The sequence below is a fragment of the Cricetulus griseus genome, chromosome 2, assembly GCF_003668045.3.
Source record: "Cricetulus griseus strain 17A/GY chromosome 2, alternate assembly CriGri-PICRH-1.0, whole genome shotgun sequence".
Lineage (NCBI taxonomy): Eukaryota > Metazoa > Chordata > Mammalia > Rodentia > Cricetidae > Cricetulus > Cricetulus griseus.
Window position 1 is genome coordinate 349,553,989 of NC_048595.1, and position 22,313 is coordinate 349,576,301.

Sequence of the window (22,313 nt, forward strand, 5' to 3'; positions counted from 1 at the left end):
AAAATTGGCCTGGTATGTAACTTCTGGGATATAGAAAACCCTGTAATAGAAAATGGGAAGAAAGATGTGTTTTGTATGTAAATTAATAGAATAAATTATGGTTTTCAGAAATTAACATTATTTCATAATGGGAATGTTGCCTTTAGTGACTTTTATCATTGGAAATGTGTATGTATTAACACTCTTTATAAATGTATTCATTTTTCATTTATATAATCACGTATCCAGTTATTAATATTAGTTAATACCTACATTTCTCAAATTTTTAACCTCAATTAGATGTTTGCCTTGAATTTTTTCACACAGCACATACTGATTCCAACTAATTCATATTAATTGATTAGTCATCATACATACAGGTATGAAACAGATTCCATTTGAAGTCAACACAGAGAAACATTGATTAATGCTATATTAACTATTAGGATACATAATGTCATAAGGTACATCATACTAATATCATACTTATTTTTTGATTATTATGAAATAAAATACTTTGCATTTGGAGTTTAATTTGGCAAGGAACTGAGATTGGCCTCTGGCAATCATTATAAAAAATGCATTACATACAAGCTGACAATACTATGTTATGAGAGGATCAGAAAGAATAGTTAATAAAACTCCCTGCAACAGGAAACAAAATAATTTTTACAAAATATCAAAATTTATTTTTCACAAATTTTTGAAGCACTACATTTACTAGATTTTAATGTTAATTTTTGATTCATTAGTGCAAATGTATTAATGAACATGCTACATTTATGTTAATTTGTTTTCTAAACAAACTTGTACAATGTATTTTACTATATGTTTTTACAATAAACCTGAGTAATACCTAATAAAATGTAGAAGAGAAAAAGTAAACAGAAAAGTCTCAGGGTGGAAGCTACAGAATGGCATAGAGAGCACACAGTAAGCCCTTTGGTTCATACATCTTTATTTGCAAGTGTTCATTGAAGACTCATTGGTTTGAGGCCTCTGGTTTCTGCTACACTGTTGAGAACTGTTGGGAATCGGGACTGCTCTTGGATATCTTATGCCATGGCAATCCTGAAATTTGGGTCTTCATGATCGTCCCTCCTCATGCCCCAACAGATGATAGATGGGATGATGCTGCAATGGGCCAACACATAGTCCTGGTTCTGTGCCTGGGTAGTTGCTGGTTATTTCAGCCCACCAGCTTTCCTTCGTTGTCTGCATCGCAGTGAGATCTCCAGGCTAGTCCAAGCTAGCTCACCCTATGCAGTAAGCAGCAAGAGGCTTGACAATTCTGCTCTCCTGCCCTCCGGTGGGTGAGGAGCACCTGCAGCACCAGTACAATCTCTACTCTGTTGTCCAGTGCAGGTGGAGGGTCCACTCCCCTGAGTGCTGTAGCTGGGGAGAGGCAGGACTAGTTCTCTGTCTCACAGGTGGCAAGGAGTTGGAGTGGGGAGCTTGGGAGGAAGCTTTAATCCGTGGCATATTATCAACACAGAGGCGAAGGGGACACTCATGCCTTCAGGGCTGGTTTACCTGCCCCCACCAATGGGGTCAGCTCTATGGTGTTGCCGAGGCAAGTTATAGTGCCATGTCTGCAGAGTGCTGTCTTACCACCACTGGTCAGGTCATGATAAGTTCCCTTGCCTTCCACAGGTGGTGAAGGGAATGAGCGGGAGGGCATCTTTCACTGACCCTTGGCAGAAAAAAGGGTATAGGGCCAATTCTCCGACTTTCATGACCCAGGAGCCTAGTCTCCTGCCTGCCCAGGCAGGGAGGAGTGAGGAACAAGACAAAGGTATCTCTCCCCCACCAACTCATGAAAGGTTGAGTGGTAACATCAGCTATCTCATGCTTATGCCTTCATACCAGCTCAACAGATGTTCCCACCAACAGGGTCAGCTCTACAGTGCTGCCCAGGTGAGGAGAAGGGCCTGCTATCAAGAGGACCGCATCTGGTAAAGTTTGAAATGATGCAGACATATCTAAAGTTAATTAAGGGGCAGGTTTCAGAGATCTTCTGAACTGATAACTTTTCTTCCATAATTATTGATTAAAACATTATTAACTAGTTAATATCACTTCACATTTTCTTCATAAAGTCATCCTTTGCTATAGAGCACAAAAATTATTTTCTTTACACGAGATGGTTTCATGCATCACTTCATTTTTGAAGGCAATATGAACAGTAATAAATTCAACTAAGTGAAAAATCTGTGCAGTGAAAATTAAAGAACTTTGGTGAAGTTATAGAAGTCATAAAAATTGCCAGGACCTAACACGTTTAGCATTTAGTGCTAATAATTTTTAATTATTTATATTATTGTGGTGTTACAATACTGTGACATGATCAAAATATTTGATTGAGATAGGTACTTAACTTCTAAGAAAGTAAAGAATATTATTCCCCTGTTTCATTCCACATTTGTTACCTTGAATCTAGCATTTGTAGTCCATGGCTAGATAGTATAGCAAGATGAAGAGTATACGCTAGAGAAATGCTGCTCTCCTGCTGTTAAAAATGTGCATTCCAGCTCCTTCATCTTTCCATTCCTAATTCCTTGTCTCCTTCCTGCTGATTATTCTTTAAGTATGCATGTACTTTCTCTTAGTTCTCCTGTTTTTTTTTTTTCAATAAAACACTCAACAGAAAACAACAGAAGAGAGAAAGGATTTATTCAGCTCACCTGTTTATAGTGCATCATTGCAGAGGGAGCTACAGAAACAGTTGTAGAGAACTCATGTTACAAGTCAAGAGCACAAAGCAAAGGAAGAGTTCATGTATGCCGGTGCTTAGCTATCCTTTTCTTTTCTGTTTAGTCCACGATGCCTCACCCAGGGACAGGTACTGCCCACAAGGAAGATGGATGCTTCTATATTGAGCAAATCCCTCAGAGACATTTTCAGAGTTTAATCTTTATAAAACCTCATGGATATATCTGGGGCTCTTTTCTGCAGTGTTAAGTTTACAATATGGACCATCACAATGTACTAATGTCCTCATTAATATAACACATATCTGAAAACAATAAGTTATTGAAGACTTATTCGGTCTATTTTCATCTCATAATATCATGATAGGCAAGTATTGGTGCTAAGGTTTGCCACATGAGATCTGTAGTGAGTAAGCACAAATTGGTTGTGTGTTGCTTAGCATTCCTTTTCCTTTTAATTCAGGTCAAGACACCAATCTCAGGAATGGTGCACTTCCATATAAAATGTAGATCTGCTCACTCAGGTAATCTAACAAAGAAACTTGCTCACAGTTATACCAGAGGATTTAAACCTAGATGGTTTTAAATGTTGTCAAATTGGTGATCAATATTAACTATCACAACTTCATCCCCTTCCTATATGAAAGACAAGTCTATGAGTTTTAGTCAATTTCTTCCAACTGAGTGTTAAGCAGAGACTCCAAGAGTACATAAGAGTAGAAACACCTTACTTATAAGAGCAATATTCAGAAAAGTAGATATCCTTGTGCAAAACTTTCTGATTAAAAACCAACTAAATTATATTAAGCATTAAACATAAAATTCAACACTGTCCATTGAACATTTTATGCTGTAGTTTTTGATTGTTAAATAAGAAAGTAAGGGTAATAGATATGGATATAATTTCATTTTGCTGAATGTGTAGATCCAGTTTTCATAGTGTCAATTGTTGAAGATGCTACCCTTTCTCCAGCATATTTTTTGTTAAATAATTTCTTTTATTTCTAAGGATAATATTATAGTAACACAATTCCTATCCTTATCCCCCACTTTGAAACTTTTGCCCTTTTTCATATCCATGGTCTCCTTTATTGCTCATTATTTTTGCTACATAGATACACACACACACACACACACACACATGCCAAGAGCAATAACAATAGACATGGAAATATTCCTGAAGGTGGTAGATGCTCTGGAAGCCTTTATCCTCAACAAGGAATTACTGGTAACTAAGCATTCTGACTTCAGGAGGGTAGAGCACACTATATCATTACCCAGCGACAAATATTCAGCCCCCAATATATGCATATTAGTAATATTATATAGACCAAGCAGTTTGTATTTATGTATTTAGGAATATAGGTATATTTGTATGCAATGTGTGCTCTTGTCTATCAAATATCAAATAGCTGTAGTTATGAGTACTTATGTTTGAGTCTTCTATTTCAGTCCATTAGTATACATGTCTTGAAGTGATTTGCTTTAATTAAAACTATTAAAAAATCTATAAAAGTTTAAAAAGAAAAATTATGAAGCATGAAAGACATAAAGTAGGAATTATTGGTGACTAATAAAATACATAAATGTGATATGTTTAAAAGCTCTGAATCAAAAAGTTACATCTGATATTAACTTATTGTCTGATTCAAATAGATTGAGTAGAAAAATCCCAGAAGACTGAAACAGGCACAAACAGACACTCTGCAGCTTAACCCTATGCTTTACATACTGAATTCTCTGCAATCAAAATGTCACTTATATTATGTGTTGTTGCTAACTCTCAAAGCAATGATTTTAACTTCTAAAAGAACCAGAAAATATTCCATTTCAATATGAAAACATCATAAAAACATTCTGTGATTCCATCACTTCTCTCTAAGACATTGCCCGTCATCTGCCCTCTGGCTGTTATTATTCGGAACATTTATTTTTGTTTTCATAAGCTCTTCAAATAAAAAGCCATTTAACCCAGGCACTTGAAGCATAACATGGGCTTTTTTGGTATTATCAAAATACCTTACTCTTCTTTTAAAGCTCTTATCTATGCAATTTCAGCTCTGGGCTGTCTTCCAAACAAGACTAAAATAGAGTTGCAGTTGCACAATAAACAAGAGTTGCTAATTGCCAATTGTGTAGAATTTCTTACAAAAAAAATGGAATATCACTTCCAAGTATGCTTGATAGAGCTTTTGCTTCTCTATTCATCTCATTTTTTGATAACTCAGGACTGTTTCTCAACAGTTGTGCATTTGAATTTTGCCTATGTTTTGAAAGAGAAACTTCTTTGTTTAACTTTCTCTCCACTAAATGCAATTTCTGCCTTTCTATTCTGGAGTTAGAAACTGTAGCAATTTCCAAACTTTATAATTTGTCGTCGTCACAATATTATGCTTACATGTTCTTCTTGAAGTAGAAATTGAGTAAAAATTATAAAAGAGATGATTAAAGCAAATGACACAAACATGCATTCAATAACATTTATGCTTGCTGTCTTTGCCAGCACTGTGCTGTTGTTATTTTGTTTACATTAACTCCTTAGGATTCCTGTATGCTTAATTTTAACACAGACTTCCCAATAAAAGGGCTAACTCCAGGCAAATGAAACAAACATTTCTCTCTCATCAATAACCAAATTTTCTATATTAAGCATCATTTAAACCCCTATTATTCCAATGAAATATAAATGTCATATGACTGTGTTTGAAGTTAAATATGATGAGCTATAACTAAAATATAGATACTTCAGCATGACAATGGCATCTACTTTGATATTTTAAGAGCATTATGAACTAATTTTATACTACAAATATGTTAAGTGCTTACTATAAAAACTTCCAAGAAACTTACTTCATTAGTTTTGTCAGAGTGAAGAATTATTTATAGGTTGGTAAACTATCAGGCTACCAAATTATTTTTTTGGACAGATATCCCTTTAAACCATAATGTTTCTGGTATTTTCCCCATTTATATTTCAAATCTAAGTTTATAATACAATTTTAAAATCCACAATTCTCCTGTACTTTATATTTTGGAAAGTTAATCATATTACATTTAGAAAAAGGCAGAATATTTCTTTACCTTTTCAAAATACAGAAATTTTCCTGTTATTCTCAGTTTATACCTCTGATTCTCTTTGTATGTTACTATATCTTTCTCCTTTCTCAAACTAATATATAGGTTATTATTAATATGTAAAAAACATACATTTAGACACATGTTTTGCCTTGTAGCATTTTATTTTATGTGAGTTATTGCCTGAAAAGGTACCAAGGAATTTAGGATGGCAAATAATTAAAGAGGGAGTTACAATAGCCAGTAGTTTTAAATGTATAGGGTATATTTCAACAAAACTAAATTCTGAAAATCAAACACAAAATTCAGGGGCTATTCAGGCCCAAAATAGTTAATGACATATTGGGATAAGTCACATTTTGGATCAAAAGGAAGCTTTCTCATGAAGGCTACACCATGACACACTGCTAATGATGCAGAAGCCAAGGTCAGCTGGATGAGCTCTGGGAAGCCACAACTGAAGATGTTTCTGTGAGAGGTACATGACTAGTGTTTGTTTCCGTTCCAAGCCAGAGAGGCAGCTCCAGAGACTGGCATACAATTTTAGGCAAGAAGAGAAAATGTTGGAGGTTGGACTTTTAGGCCTGCCAATAGCTCTTGCTGCCTTTCAGTGAAGTCATTGGCAAAGCTCCTGATTATGCAAAACTCAGCCAAAAAACATTTGCATTCCAGAGGCTATATTCCAGGTACATGCCACCCTGTTAATAGAAAACCATGAAGTGAAGGATCAAAGTGCACAGTGACACTGACATGAATAATATAACAAGAGAGACTTTAAAACCAAATAGCAAGTAATTGTTTAGATGCTATTTAAAGACAAAAAAAGGCTTTGATCACATTTAAAACAACCTTCTATACAGGAAATTTGTGAAAGAATACAGACATTGAAGCCAAGTATTCTATGTCCTCAAGACTCAGCAGATGTCAAATAGGACAATAGCAGTAATATGTCCTCAGAAACATGTGCACATACTGCTAATGGCATCTTGTCTGTGAAAAAAAAACTGTAGGCAGCAAGTTGATTAAGATTATGGGAAAAGGTAGTGGGTGGAGATAGTTCAGAGAGAGAGAGCATAATACAGACTGAGTTGTTACCACTGCTTGCTTGCATCGAATATATGGAATATTAAGGGGTCCAGTGCTTTCTGTTATAACTAGAATGTTTTCCCCAGCAGTTTATTCTTAATATTTCTCAGGGCTCTCAACAAGAAATGTCACTCCTGGGTTATGCAAACAGGCTTCCAGCAGAATTGGGTTGTGGGTGATATTATTTGTCTCCACAGTGAATCATGTTCCCTAAAATTCAGTGTACAGGACACTGCCATTTTTGTAAACTACAGAAATCCCTTCTTCATTTTTCAATCTATATCACAATTTTTCTCTCTTATAAAATAAAGACAATGCATTATTTTTTCATTTCTTACTATTTTTAAAATTTATTTTATAATAATACTTCAAAAGTCAACACCTATAGCTAATGACCCTTGATCATACTCACCCTGCACTTCCATCTTCGCCTCCCTCAGGACCACACCATACCACTGTCACATTTCCTAATTTTATTCATGTCGTCTTTTTTTAATTTTTTTTTTTAACTTACCAAGTACATTCATGGGTGTATGGCTATGAACCATAGCCTGGGAAATTTATCTCTGACAATGCTCAGAAAGAAGAGGAAGAATGAGCACATTCATGGAGTTATTTTATATTATATTTACTTATGTATGTTCGTAACAACAATTAATGAAATAAGAAAACATGAATTTGAAATAAAGCAGGTGAGATACATAGGGGTTTGGAGGAAGGAAAGGGAAGAGAAATATGCTGTAATGATATAATAATCAAGAGAATCTACTGTACTTTTCTGGCATCTATGGGCACCCAGCAACATACAGGGAGTAACTATTAAAATCCTAGAAATAATAACATATTAAGCATGAAGAGATGTGTCAATGAATTAAATGTTTGACATAAAAGCACCTATAGCCCACGTAATAGGCAGACACTAGAATGCTTGTTTGAAATCCAGGATCTTAACAAAAGTAGAGACAGGCAGATCTCAAGGTTCACTGGCCAGGCAGGCTAACGAAAAATTCAAGCTATGATCTCTATGAGAGACACTGTCTCATGAATAAAGGTGATGAATGAAAAAATAAGATATTGGAGGTCCAACCGCTCTTTCAAACATATCATATATATATATATATATATTATATATATATATATATATATATATATATGCACCATCAGTGGCACCTAAACACACATATACATATGAATATATCATGGCCACACGCAAAAAAAAATTACACAGACACACACACACACACACACATACACACACACCAAATCAAAAGAGTGCTGAGAAGACAACTCAGTGAGGAAAACACTTGCCATATGAGAACCAGATTTTGTATTCCTAAAAAAACAAATAAAAGTTATATATAGAATTATGTGTCCAGGAGAAGCCAGAGAATATAGCAGCCCACCTAGCTTAGCACATGAAAGATAATTTCAAACAGCAAAACTCTGTAACTTCCCAAAAGGAATACTGAAGTCTAGCAGAGAAGTGATTTCCCCTTAGCAGGTATTGATGGTATAAACATGAAGAAGTTTCATATCCTGGTTGAAAGAGGTTTCTGATTACAAGGGAAGGCTGTTAAAGTTGCCTCTCCACTAAAGCTTACATTCTTATCTGGGGTCATCCTTGTGGATTCCTGGGAATTTCCCTAGTGCCGGGTTTCTTGCTAACCACATAATGGCTCCCTCTATCAAGGTATCTTTTCCCTTGCTCTCTCTCTCCTTCCCCCAACTTCACCTTCCTGATCCCTCATGTTCTCCTCCTCCTCCCTTTTCCCCTCCCCACTCTGCAACCACCACCCCACACCCCTATCCCAATTTACTCAGGAGTTCTTTTCTATTACCCCTTCAGGGAAGGGGCAGTCCATGTATGTGCCTCTTAGAGTCCTCCTAGATTCTTGCATTTCTGGCATTATGGAATATAGGTTGGTTATCCTTTACTTTATGTCTAATGTCTACTTATGAGTGAATACATACCATGTTTATCTTCAGATGTCTTCATGAAGTAAACTTATGGAAGCAGATGCAAAGATCCACAGCTAAGCATTGAGCATAACTCCTGGAATCCAGTTGTAGAGAGGGAGGAGTGATACTATGAGTAAAGGGGTCAAGACCATGATGGGGAAACCCACAGAGACAGTTGAACCCAGCAAGTGGGAGCTCAGGGACTCCACACTGATAGCTGGGTAACACACATGAGACCAAACTCAGCCCTCTGAATGTTCATGACAGTTGGGAGGCTTGGGCAATCTATGGGGACCCTGGTGGTGGAACCAGTATTTATCCCTAGAGCATGAACTGGATTTTGTAGACCATTCCCTGTGGATGGATACTTTGTTCAGCTTAGATACAGGGCCGGAGGGCCTTGGAACTGCCTCAAAGAATGTGACAGTCTTTGATGATTCGCCATGGGAGGCCTCATCCACTATGAGGAGTGTATGTCAAGTGGGTGGAGAGAAGGTGGGGCGAGTGGAAGGACTGGAGGGAGAGAGAACCGGGATTGTTATGTAAAATAAGATTGTTTTAAAAATAAAAAAAATAAGAAAAAGACAGAGATTTCTGGAAAAGGGCACAGTGCTGGAGGAGAAAAAGAAAACAATCAAACCCAACTGGTTGACATTCGCCCAGAAACCACTCCAGACAAAATAACTTTCTTTTGGTGTTTAGAGAACACCAGTCCTTCAGCAGTGTTAATAAATAAGCAGTAGTGTTGTAATTGAAATATATCAATTTTAATTCCCTTTGCACCTGCTCTGATTACTGTTGCCACATTATTTTAATCTCTATTCCTAAGATCTCCAATACAGAAACCAGCTGCCAGTTACATTATGTTTGTTTGTGGCTATGTTTTTCTTCACAAAGACAGAGAAAAACTGTCAACAGAAAGTGACTAAAATTGGTTTGACAAAGAGCAAAGCAATGTGGAAATTGATGTGACAGTTTGATGAGTCAAATGGTGTTTTAGGCACAGTATTCTAGGGAAACACTCTAATGTAGCTCTCTCTCTGTGTTTATATGAGACAGATAGAGAGAAAAAGACAGAGACAGAGGAAGGGACAGAGATAGAAGAAAAAGAGTAGAGGAGAGATAGATGAAGACCAGACAGAGAGAATCAGGAAGAGATCATAAAATTCCACAAGATGTTAAATTCTGGTTTCTGCAGGAGCAGACATCAGACAGCATGTCCAGGATGAAACAAATGTAATGTCATAGCTCCATTCTGAAGACAGACATAGACAGATCCCAGATGAACAAAGCCAAGTGGCAATGTGGAGGTCATCAAACAGAAATATTTGTCTCCTGGTGTAGCATTTTATTTTAAGCCTTTTGAGTAAGGGATATACTTTACTCCCAATAGAGAAACAACAGCTTTACTCAGTCTACCATTACCTCAAATTTTGTATCGAGTTTATCCTCTCCAGAAGCTCCAAACCATATTTAAACACCCACCTCCCTTAGATCCATTTGACTGTAAACCACAAAATTAGCTATCAAAAGTGGCAAATTCTTTTTTTTTTTTTTTTTCTCGAGACAGGGTTTCTCTGTATAGCTTTGGAGCCTATCCTGGCACTTGCTCTGGAGGCAAAGCTGGCCTCGAACTCACTGAGATCTGCTTGCCTCTGCCTCCCGAGTGCTAGGATTAAAGGCGTGTGCCACCAACGCCCGGGAAGTGGCAAATTCTTACTGAAAGATACTATATAATAGTCATAAAAATAAAATTTAATCTTTCCAATTACAGATTTAATATTCCCATATTCCTTTAGAAGTCATATAAAATGCATCTATTTTAACCTGTCCCTATTAATGAATTGATGTATGCTTAGTAAAGTGTATTTCTAACTAAAAACATATTTATGCTCTTTTGCATTAAAGTGAAAGCTACTCTAACATGCAAAATAACATATTCAGAGTTATCCATAGAAACAGATCCTGTATGACAAATAGTGAACACATAGATTCATACCTTATATGATATAGACAGGCATATTGTGTCTTCAGAAAACATCTCTTTGTTTTGAGTATTAAAATGACATTTCAAACAGACATAAAATTAAATTCTCATATATAATTAAAATATAACTCTATACTGTATAGAAATATTAATGAGAAGATGAAGGTATTGGCTATGTACAGACATAAACAATGATTGTTTTTAATGATTTCGCTCCAGATGGAAACTCAATTTCTTCTTGTTAATAGTCTAGAAAGATCCTCCACAATAGTAAACACTGATTTTTTTCAATAAAAATTGTAGGTTTGAATACTTCTTGATAATAAGAACTCAAATTCTGTAGTGTTGATTACTCTAATTCCTAGACAATTTAACGTCTTTAAGAAAATTAAGATAAGCCGGGCGTTGGAGGCACACACCTTTAATCCCAGCACTCGGGAGGCAGAGGCAGGTGGATCTCTGTGAGTTTGAGGCCAGCCTGGTCTCCAGAACGAGTGACAGAATAGGCTCCAAAGCTACACAGAGAAAACCTGTCTCGAAAAACCAAAAAAAAAAAAAAAAAAAGATCATTAAGATAAATGTTAATGTTGGAACAAAAGACCAAATAATCAAGAGAACTAAGTTAAAATAACAGAAGCCTTGAAAAATACTTGCTGAAATCAATCAGGTACTTAATCTTTTGGAAAGATAAACTATTTCTAGTTATTAATAAGTTTTTAATATAGAGTAAAATTTATCCTGTTTATTTCTTGCCAATATTTATGACATAAATAAGACACATAGATGACTGTAAGTAGGAGACAATGGCAGAAGGAAATAGAAGAGGAATAGAAAGTGTAAAATGAGAAGCAGAGAAAGAGGAAAGAGGATGAAGAAATGAAAAAGGAGAGAAAATGGGTGTGCAAAGCACAGAATGTTGAACAGCTTTGTAAATGAGAAGACATTAAAATAACAAGCAAATGGAGTCTTTGTGGTGATAACACACAGGAACAAAGCAGCTGTGAAGCTGAGCTGAAAGGAGTGAGGAAGATGAAGATCAGATCATCAGACCATTTGAACAAGAGCAGGAGACGGTTATTATACACCTGTTATCTCACATGTAAATTAACTCCAGTAATAAAACTCATTATCATTGTGAATTCATAATAGTATGCAAAGGTAAACAATTATTCTCATGAAATATAAATTTCTTAAAAACTAACAATTTGGAGCTTTGTCAAAATAGCAACATAATTACTAAATCCAATCAACAAAATGTTTTATTGGTCAATGTTGAAAATTAATTTAATTTTTGTTTTAGATTTATTATTTTATGTATATGAATATTTTACCTATGTGTATGTATGTGTATAAGATGTGTGTCTGATATCTGCAGAGGTCAGAAGAGAACATTGAATCCCTTGAACTTAAAATTTGCAGTCTGCCATGTGTGTCTTGGGAACTGAACCCAGATCTTCCTCAAGCAAAGCAAGAGCTCTTGACTACTAAGTACTCCTTCCAGTCTCTTATGACATTTTATACATATCTGAATTACAAATGTCAACACATGTACAATATATATATATATATGTATCAAGCATTGTATTATATATATGTGATATATATATATATATATGTATTATATATATATATATATATATATACATATATATATATATATATATTCCAAATGTATTACACACAGAGATCTGGGATATGAAATCCACAAAAGAAAGTGAAGCAGTTACCACATAACAGTTCTACGAATGTCAGAAATAATGGGTGAATGAAAGGGATAGAAATGGAAAGGAGAACAGTATTCAGAAAACTTCATAAAACTTCCAATTTTATTAATAATCTCAAACTGGATTCTAGGAATCTGACTATGCATTTATATTGTCCAGTCATAGAACCAAATTTTGATAGTTTGCAAATTTATTTATTCTTTTATATAAATATAAGCTCCATTCACTCATGTGCAAATAAGCATAAGATACACAATGCTAAAAAAAACTGTATTAATTGCCCTAGAAATGAAAGGCTTCCATTCTTATCACTGGATTATGTTATTAAAGTAAAAAGTAAAATGTGCAAATTTTCATGCATATATTAACCAAGTGATATATCATGTTGTAAGATACATAATACAAACACACACGCAAAGTACTTGCCCATTGTCTTTACCACTTTCCTTTGGAGATCCTTCACTATTTTACACTTTGCAATGAGTTTTTCCCTAGTATGTTGAAAAGCAACCATGGCCAAAACAGTATCTGCATGCCATATATTGGAATATTTGTAGTGCTGATCTAAAATATGTTAAAATTGTTATGGGTAAAATGATTAAAGTTTGCTCTATATAACATGTGTTCCCCCAAGGAAAACTTTGGTATTTACACAATGCTGTGATCACATCTTAGAGGCATTTGGTATTGTTTGAAAAGTTGTTCTATTTTTCCATTTTTTTCTTTTTCTTTTTTGTTCTGGTTCATAAATATGCCATTAATGAGAACTCAGCTCATCTCAAAATTCTGACTTTCTATGAGAAATACTGTGGTTTTGGAAATGGAAATGCTGTTTTGGGCACAGGCTCATTTCCATCATCTGTAAGGATGGGAGCAAGCAACAATGATAGTGTAACACGTACAGAAGGTGAACCCATTCTGCACCACCTTTTAGAAGACCTATCTTAACATTCAAGAAGGCCACAATTTTAGTATAACTGTGGCATCTTGCTAATAAACTTTAGTTGTAGTTCTTTCAGGTACTTCACACAGTATGGAATAGCATGATTACTTGACATAATTGCTCAAAATATGAATGTTTTTTAATGATGCAAAACTCATACATATGCAACAAAGGTTCCTTTGAGATTTTCAAGTTGTCAAAGTCTTTATGTTTTAGTCCTTTTATAACATTTACCCTCATTTCTTACTGTTCTTGCTTCATCTAATTAATCCAATTAATATTTAATTTTATATACAGTCTAAGAAACACTGACAAAATAGTTGAACACATTCTGAAAGCAATTTGGATTGCTAGAAGAGGGAATTCACTTTTACACATTTCAAGTAATTTCAGGTCTTCATTAATTATTTTTTAAGATAAATTTTATCTGTAATATAAGTGTGTGTTTGTGTGTGCTTGTATGTGTATGTATGTATGTATGTATGTATGTATGTACACACATCAATTTGCTTATGTGTGGGTGGGTGAGTTCCGATATCTACAGAGTACCAAAGAGGGAATAATATCCCCTGAAACTAGATAGCATTGCAAGCTATTGTGAGCTAAGTTTGAACCAAATTCCTGTACTCTGGAAAAGCAACATGCATTCTTTCAAGTCTTATAATCTTGTGTGAAGGAGGAGGTAATGTTTCTATCTTCAACATGTAGGGCCATGGATTTTAGTATGATCATAATTAAACTGCTTCAATTATGACAGGAATGCAGGTTTCCAACTGGAATTCTCAAGGAGAGTTTGATTGATAAATCCATTTTCCCCCCTACTATTTCTCAATCAAGGAAATCAGAATTTTCCAGATGCCATAAAAAATTATAAACTAATATCTCTTAGACACTTTACCACAAATTCTCAAATTCTTCAGCTGATTTTTCTCTCCATTTTTCTTAGTTGCCATATGGGATTTTTAGTATAAGTAAGAAAAAATGGCAAAATTTACATTCCATATTTGAGGGAAGGCTATCTCTTAAAGAATTGATAGAGTCAGCTTGATCTGTATGGATTTTAAATTAAATTAATAAGACTAAAACGTTTAATCTTAATATATATTTGAGACGTGGTCTTTCTTTTCATGAACATCTGAAGAAAACAAATGACACAAATCCTCATGGGCTTCATCTATTACTCAGTATGTTACACATTCATTCAGAAGAATATCTCACATGGCACAAACAATGTCTATATTAATATCTGCAAATAACTATTTTATTTTCTATTCAACAAACCATAAAAAGCAGATTGTGAATTTAAATAATGAATTAATAAAGATGTTTCATCTACACAAGTCATCTTGTGTTTGTGAGTCATTCTAAGCAGAATGCCATTCTTGTACACACCTACCAAATTAAAAAACATTCAACAGTAAACATTTCTTTTCACATAGTTGAATATGCAGGGCTCCTGCAAAACTCCCCCAAATCTCTATTTGAGGTCACATAACAAATGCTTTGGTCTGTTACATTTTTTTATTTTAATTATTAAGAAGAGTATTTTACATGTCAGTCCCAGGTGCCTCCCTCTCCCCTCCTTCCTTGCCCCACCCCAACTAACACCCTACCTATACCATGCCTTTTCTGCTCCCCTGTGAGGGTGAGGCCTTCTGTAGGCTTTCTTCAAAGTCTGTCATATCCTTTGGGATAGGGCCTAGCCAACCCCCTTGTGTCTAGGCTCAGGGAGTATCCCCTCCATGTGGGATGGGCTCCCAAAGTCCATTCCTATGCTAGGGGTAAGTACTGATTCACTACAAGGGGCCCCATCGATTTCCAAGGTCTCCTCACTAACACCCACATTCAGGGGGTGTGGATAAGTCACATGCTGGTTTCACAGGTCTGGGGACCAAGAGCTCTCCCTTGTTCAGGTCAGCTGTTGCTGTGGTCTGTTACATTGTGTTACTTCTTTTTCACTGCCTGGTAGAACCTCATTTTGGTAAGATTTCAGCTAGTCTGGGATGCATGATATCCATGGTAGTCAAAGGTTCAAAAAAGACTTTGCACCCACCAAAAACATAATGAAAACAAAACAAAAGTAATAGTAAAACTCAAGATACAATATAGAAGAAATTAAAGATATTTTGCATAGCCATAAAATAAATATAAACACTAATTTGATTTCATTTTAATACAGAAAGTTACCATCATTTTCACAGCTTAAAAACTGGCATATTTAATTTTAAAAATACAGTGTTTAAAATTTAATTATCTCTCTAAGAACTAAGCAAAGTGCCTTACATGAAATAGCACTTTAAAAGGAAATTAATTTATCACTGAACATGAAGTTGGTTGGCATGACAGTGTTAAATGTACAAAATATTACATCTTTGAACAAATTTCACTTCATGATTCTAAAAGAAGGTAAAATTTTAATGTTGCTAAGGTTATTACATCATTTTACATAACAATACTACTTCAAAAATCTCCTACTTCATCCATTAAAACCTGCATATTGTTAAATATCCAGATGTGTGATTATAGTTTCACCTAACTCCTGAACATTTATAACATCTATTTGGCTTTCTTTTTACTTTTTTACAATATCAGTTTTATTGTTCATTATAAATCCTTTCTCTCCAGTAGATATATTTATGGAAACACACATAACCTTATAACTTCATGAAGAAAACCTGTCTGAAATCCAAGCCCCACCCAAAAACATGTCAATAGAGTCATGTAGCTGATATATAACAGAAAAAACATAATAAAAACTTACATTAGCCAAACTAAATTTCTATAAAGCTTCTAATTATAAATGTTCTGTTCAGAAAATCTGTAACTTTCCATGCATGCTGAAGTGTAGCCCCTGTTATTTTTGCTAATACTTTCAGGATTTCAGTTTTCTTGTCTCCATCTTTGACCTTTTTTGGTTACTTTGTGTGATGACAAAATCCATCTTCATTATTGGACATGTAGATATCCAGATTTGCCAACTCCATTTGTACAGTTTTGTTTTCTTTTTTCTGCTGTGTGTTTTTGGTTTCCTCCTCAAAAATGCAGTGGCTGAAGTTCATTTGACTTAATCTGAGTCGTTGGTTCTACTCCATGATCAACATGTCTGCTTGCATGTTCTCATGGTTCTCATTTATCAGCATGGATCTATGGTAGAATTTGAGATCAGGTATGGTAACACCTCCAGGAATGACTTTTTTCTTTAGGATTTCTTTGGCAACCTGTTGTATTTCAGGCTTTCCTATGAATTTTATTTCCAATACATTATTCTCATCCTACTTAAAGATAATAAATATATCTTAGTTTTATAATTACAATAGTATATAAAGATTATTGTTTTCCTGAATATTACCATTTATTAGCATAAAAAAGACCGTAGAAAAATTTATGGGATATTCAAAACTATCAAGTGAGGATTTAAGCATTATAGGTTTGATGGGAGATAATAACAACGAAGATAATAAGATAAGGAAAAATCTATTAACTTTAATATTAAATTCCATTTCAGTGTAACACAAAATTCACATAATTTATTTTTTCCTGATTGCTTTTTCCTATCATGAATGTAGAGCTAAATTCACATTCCACATAAATGCTTGTAGTTGTAGACATGGTTCATAAATTAAAGAACACTTTAAATAATTCATTATCATTTTCATGATAAAATGACCTTATGGAAGCCAAATAGAATAAGTAACTAATTTATCTCTCAGCATGTTTATGGTGTTGTTTGTAGTCCTCCTCATCTCATTGAATATTTTTTCATTCTTTTAGCACTCCTTTTCTTATTTTATGAGAGCTTATGTGTTGTTGTTTGTTTTCTGTTTTTTTTGTTTGTTTGTTTTGATACAGAATCTGTCTCTGTAGGCCAAACTTTGCACACCTATGATTCCCAAGCCTAAGCCTGCAAAACACTGGTATTTTGGGATGGTACCACTTTGGATACCTTTTCTTTTAACATTACTCATTTAGTGATAAAGTTAAATGGTCATGTTGAATTAAATAACTATGCAGTGGCAAGAATTCTACTGAGCAATCTAGTCAAGAATTTTGGAACCAATTTACGTAAGTAAGATAAGTGGAAATAGTTATTATAGGAACTTAAAATTTCAATAAAATACTTATCTTGATTCAGACCTTATAACCTTTGCAGAACTAATTCAAAATAAATCCTAAGCTTAAATGTAGAATGCAAATCTATAATCATTTTAGAGTGTAAAAATGAAACTATGAATAGCATTGGCTATGATGACAAATTGCTAGTTATAAATTCAAAGATGAAATTGACAAAATAAATATTTGCTAAGCTGAGCTTCATTAAAATGGAATGCATCTTTTCAGTGAAATGACATGATAAGAGACTGGGCATACAAGAAACAGACGAGGAGAAAACATTTGCAAAATACTTTTGCATAGTACCTTTTATCTAAAATGAAAAGAAATGTAACTATACATCAAACAGAAAAAATAATTTTAAATTGGATAAAGATTATTGAAAGGCAACAAGAACACATGGAGACATTAGATAGTTGTAGGAGGATAAAGACCCACACTATGCCATTTAGGAAATGGAAGCAAAAAGAAAAATGAAATACATTGACCATCTATGGAAAGGCTGAAATTGACAATATTCAAGGCACTAAATGGTGGCAAGATGGTTTAAAAAACAGTAGCACTCCATACTTCCTAGCATGAATGATAAAATGCAGACTATTTAGATGTGAGTTGGACTGTATATTATAAAACTGAGCTGACTCATACCATACAACTCAGCAATAACACTCCTGCTTATTTACCCAAATAATTCAGAAATGTGTTTTTACAAATAACATTAATGTGTATTTTCAGTGTATTTTTATATTTACATAAATGTGGAATGAAAAATAATGTGTTTTAATGTCAATAGATAATAAAACTATGGTGCATCCAGACAATGAATTATTAATATGGAAAAATAGAATAAAATGCCAAATCAAGGAAAGATGTGGAAAAATCCTAAATGGATTTGACTAAGTGAAAGAATGCAATCAGTAGAATATATTCATAGTATGAGTTCAGCAATATCAGCAATTGGGGGTGTTGTGAAAGATCAGTGATTTGCAGGTTTTGAAATGGGGACATTTTATTCTATTATTTATTCCTATTTTCCTGAGAAATTGTCATACTGATTTGCAAAGTGTTCTTAAAAGTTGGCACCCGCACCAACAATGGAGAGGTATTCCTCTTTCTCCACATCCTTTCCATCAGAGACTGTCATTGGTGTTTTTGATTTTAGCCATTCTGACAGGAGTAAGATGGTATCTCAGAGTTGCTTTGAGTTGCATTTCCCTAGTGGCTAAGGATGTTGAGAAGTTTCTTAAGTGTCTCTCAGACATTTTAGATTCCTCTGTTGAGAATTCTGTTTAGTTCTGCACCCCACATTTTAATTGGATTATTTGGTATTTTGGTGTGTAGCTTCTTGACTTCGTTGTATATTTTAGAAGTCAGCTCTTTGTCAAAAGTTAGGTTGGTGATGATCTTTTCCCCTTCTGCGTGCTGCCTTATTGTTTTGCTTACTGTGTCTTTTGCCTTACAGAAGCTTCTCAGTTTCAGGAGGTTCCATTTACTAATTGGCAATCTCAGTGCCTGTGCTGGCATTATGTTCAGGAAGTTGTCTCCTGTACCAATTCATTCAAGGGTACCGCATATTTTCCCTTCTAAGAGGTTCAGTGTGGCTGGATTTATATTGAGGTCTTTGATTCATTTGGTCTTAAGTTTTGTGCATGGTGATAGATAAGGACTTGTCTGCAATCTTCTACATATCAGAATCCAGTTATGCCAGCACCATTTGTTTAAAATTCTTTCTTTTTTCCATTTTATAAATTTAGCTTCTTTGAATAAATTGGGTGTTCATATGTGTGTGGGTTAACATCAGGGTCAATCAGTCCACTTTTATGCCAACACCAAGCTGTTTTCAGGACTATGGTTCTATAATAGAGTTTGAATTCAGGGATGGTGATGCCTCCAGAAGTTCCTTTATTGTACAGGGTTGTTTTGGCTATCCTGTTTTTTTTTTTTTTTTTTTTTTTTTTTTTTTTTTTTTTTTTTTTTGCTTTCCCATCTAAAGTTTAGTATTGTTCTTTCAAGGTCTGTGAAGAATTGTGTTGGGATTCTGATGAGAATCATGTTTAGTCTGTAGATTGCTTTTGTCAGGATTGTCATTTTTCCATGCAAATCCTACATATTCATGAGCATGGTATATCTTTCCATTTTCTGGTACCTTCTTTAATTTCTTTCTTTAAAGACTCAAACTTCTTATTGTAAAGGTTTTTACTTGATTGGTTATGATTACTTCATGGTATTTTATGTTGTTTGTGGCAATATTAAATGGTGATGCTTCTCTGATTTCTTCTCATTGCGTTATCAACTGTATATAGTAGGACTACTGATACTTTGAATTAATTTTGTAAATTGCGACTTTTCTGAAGTGTTTTCAGTTGTAGGAGTACCCTGGTAGAGTTTTTCAGGTCACATATGTAGACTATCATATCATCTGCAAATAGTTAAAATTTGCTTCTTCCTTTCCAATTTGTATCCACTTGATCTCCATTTCTTGTCTTACTATTCTAGCTAGATCATCAAGTACAATATTGAAGAGACATAGAGACAGTGGCAGCCTTTTCTTCTTTCTGATTTTAGAGCAATTTCTTTGAGTTTCTATCTATTTAGTTTGATGTTGTTGGCTGTTGGTTTGCTGTATACTGCTTTTATCATGTTTAAGAATGTTCCTGGTATTCATGTTCTCTCCGGATCTTCATCATGAAGGGATGTTGGATTTTGTCAAAGGCTTTTTCAGCATCGAGTGAGATGATCATGTGTTTTTACTTTTTCAGTTTGTTTATATGGTGGATTAGATTGATGGATTTTGGTATGTTGAACAATCCCTGCATTCCTGGGATGAAGCCTACTTGATCATGATGACTGATTTTTCTGATGTGTTCTTGAATTAGATTTGATGGTATTTTGTTGGGTATTTTTTGCATCAATGTTCATGAGAAATATTGTTCTGTAGTTTTCTTCTTTATTTGTGGCTTTATGGGACTTGAGTATCAAGTTAATTGTAGCATTGTAAAAAGAATTTGGCAATGTCCCTTCTGCTTCTATTGCATGGAACAATTTGAGGAGTACTGGTATTAGCTTCTCTTTGAATTTCTGGTAGAATTCTGCACTGAAGCCATCTGGCCCTGGGTTTTATTGGTTGGGAGACTTTTGATGACTTCTTCTATTTCATTAGGAATTATAGGCATTCTTAAATTGCTTATCTGTTCTTGATTTAATTTTGGTAAGTGACATCTATCCAGAAAATAGTCCAATTTCTTTAAAGTTTTGAATTTTGTGGAGTACAGGTTTTCAAAGTATGACCTGATGATTCTCTAGATTTCCTCAATGTCTGTTCTTATAGCCCCATTTTCATATCTGATTTTGTTAATTAGCATGCCCTCTCTCTGCCTTTTGTTTAGTTTGTATAGAGGTTTGTCTATCCTGTTGATTTTATCCAACTCTTAGTTTCATTTATTCTTTGTAATGTTTCATTTTTATTTTATTGATTTCAGCCCCCAATTTGATTATTTTATAGCATCTACTCCTCTGTGCCAAGTTTGCTTCCTTTTGTTCTAGAGATTTCAGTTGTGCTGCCAATTCTCTAGTGTGACTATTCCCAGTTTCTTCATGTGGACTCTTAGTGGTATGAACTTTCATCTTAGCATTGCTTTCAAAGTGTGCCATAATTTTGTGGATGTTGTGTATTCATTCTCAATAATTTCTTGGGAGTCTTTAATGGTGCAATTGGGCATTATTCAATTTCTACGTGTTTGGAGGATTTCTGCAATTTGTGTTATTGTTGAATTCTATCTATAAAGGATGGTGGTCTAATAAGATACAGGAGGTTATTCCATTTTTTTTTTATATCTGTGGATTTTTGCTATGTTGCCGAGTATGTGGTCAATATTAGAGAAGGTTTAATGTGGTGCTGAGAAGAAGGTATATTCTTTTTTGTTTCGATGGAATGTTCTATAGATGTCTGTTAATAACAATTGGGGCATAATTTCTGTTATCTCCTTTGTTTCTTTGTTACATTTCTGTCTGGTGGTCCTGTCTAGTGGTGAGAGTGGGGTGTTGAACTATTCTATTATAAGGGTGTGAGATTTTATGTGTGGTTTGAGTTTTAGCAATGTTTCTTTTAAGAATGTGGGTGTCCTTGTATTTGCATAGATACTCATGACTGAGACATCATCTTGATGGACTTTTCCTGTGATGAGTATGAAATTCCCTTAATCATCTCATATGATCCATTTTAGTTTGATGTCTAATTTGTTAGATATTAGATATTAGGATTCCTACATCAACTTGTTTCTTGAGTCCATTTGATTGTAAAATCTATTCCCAAATCTTACCTCTGAGGTAGTGTCTGTCTTTGAAGTTGAGGTGTTTCTTGTATGCTGCAGAAGGATGGATTCTGTTTTCATATCCATTTTGTTAGCATGTATCTTTTTATAGGTGAATTAAGACCATTGACATTGAGAGATATTAATGACCATTGATTGTTAGTTCTTGTTTGTTTTGGATGTGTTGTTGGTGGTGTTATTATGCATGGCTTTCCCCCTATTTTTTCTTTTGGTGTTTGGTAAAGTGGGATTATTTCCTATGTTTTTGTGAGGGTCATTATCTTCTTTGGTTTGAGATTTCCTTCCACATCTTTCTGTATGGTGGATTGATTGATATGTATTTTTTTAAATCTGTTTTTTTCATGGAATATCTTTTTTTTTTCCATGTACAGCAATTGAAAACTTTACTGGTTACAGTAGTCTGGGTTG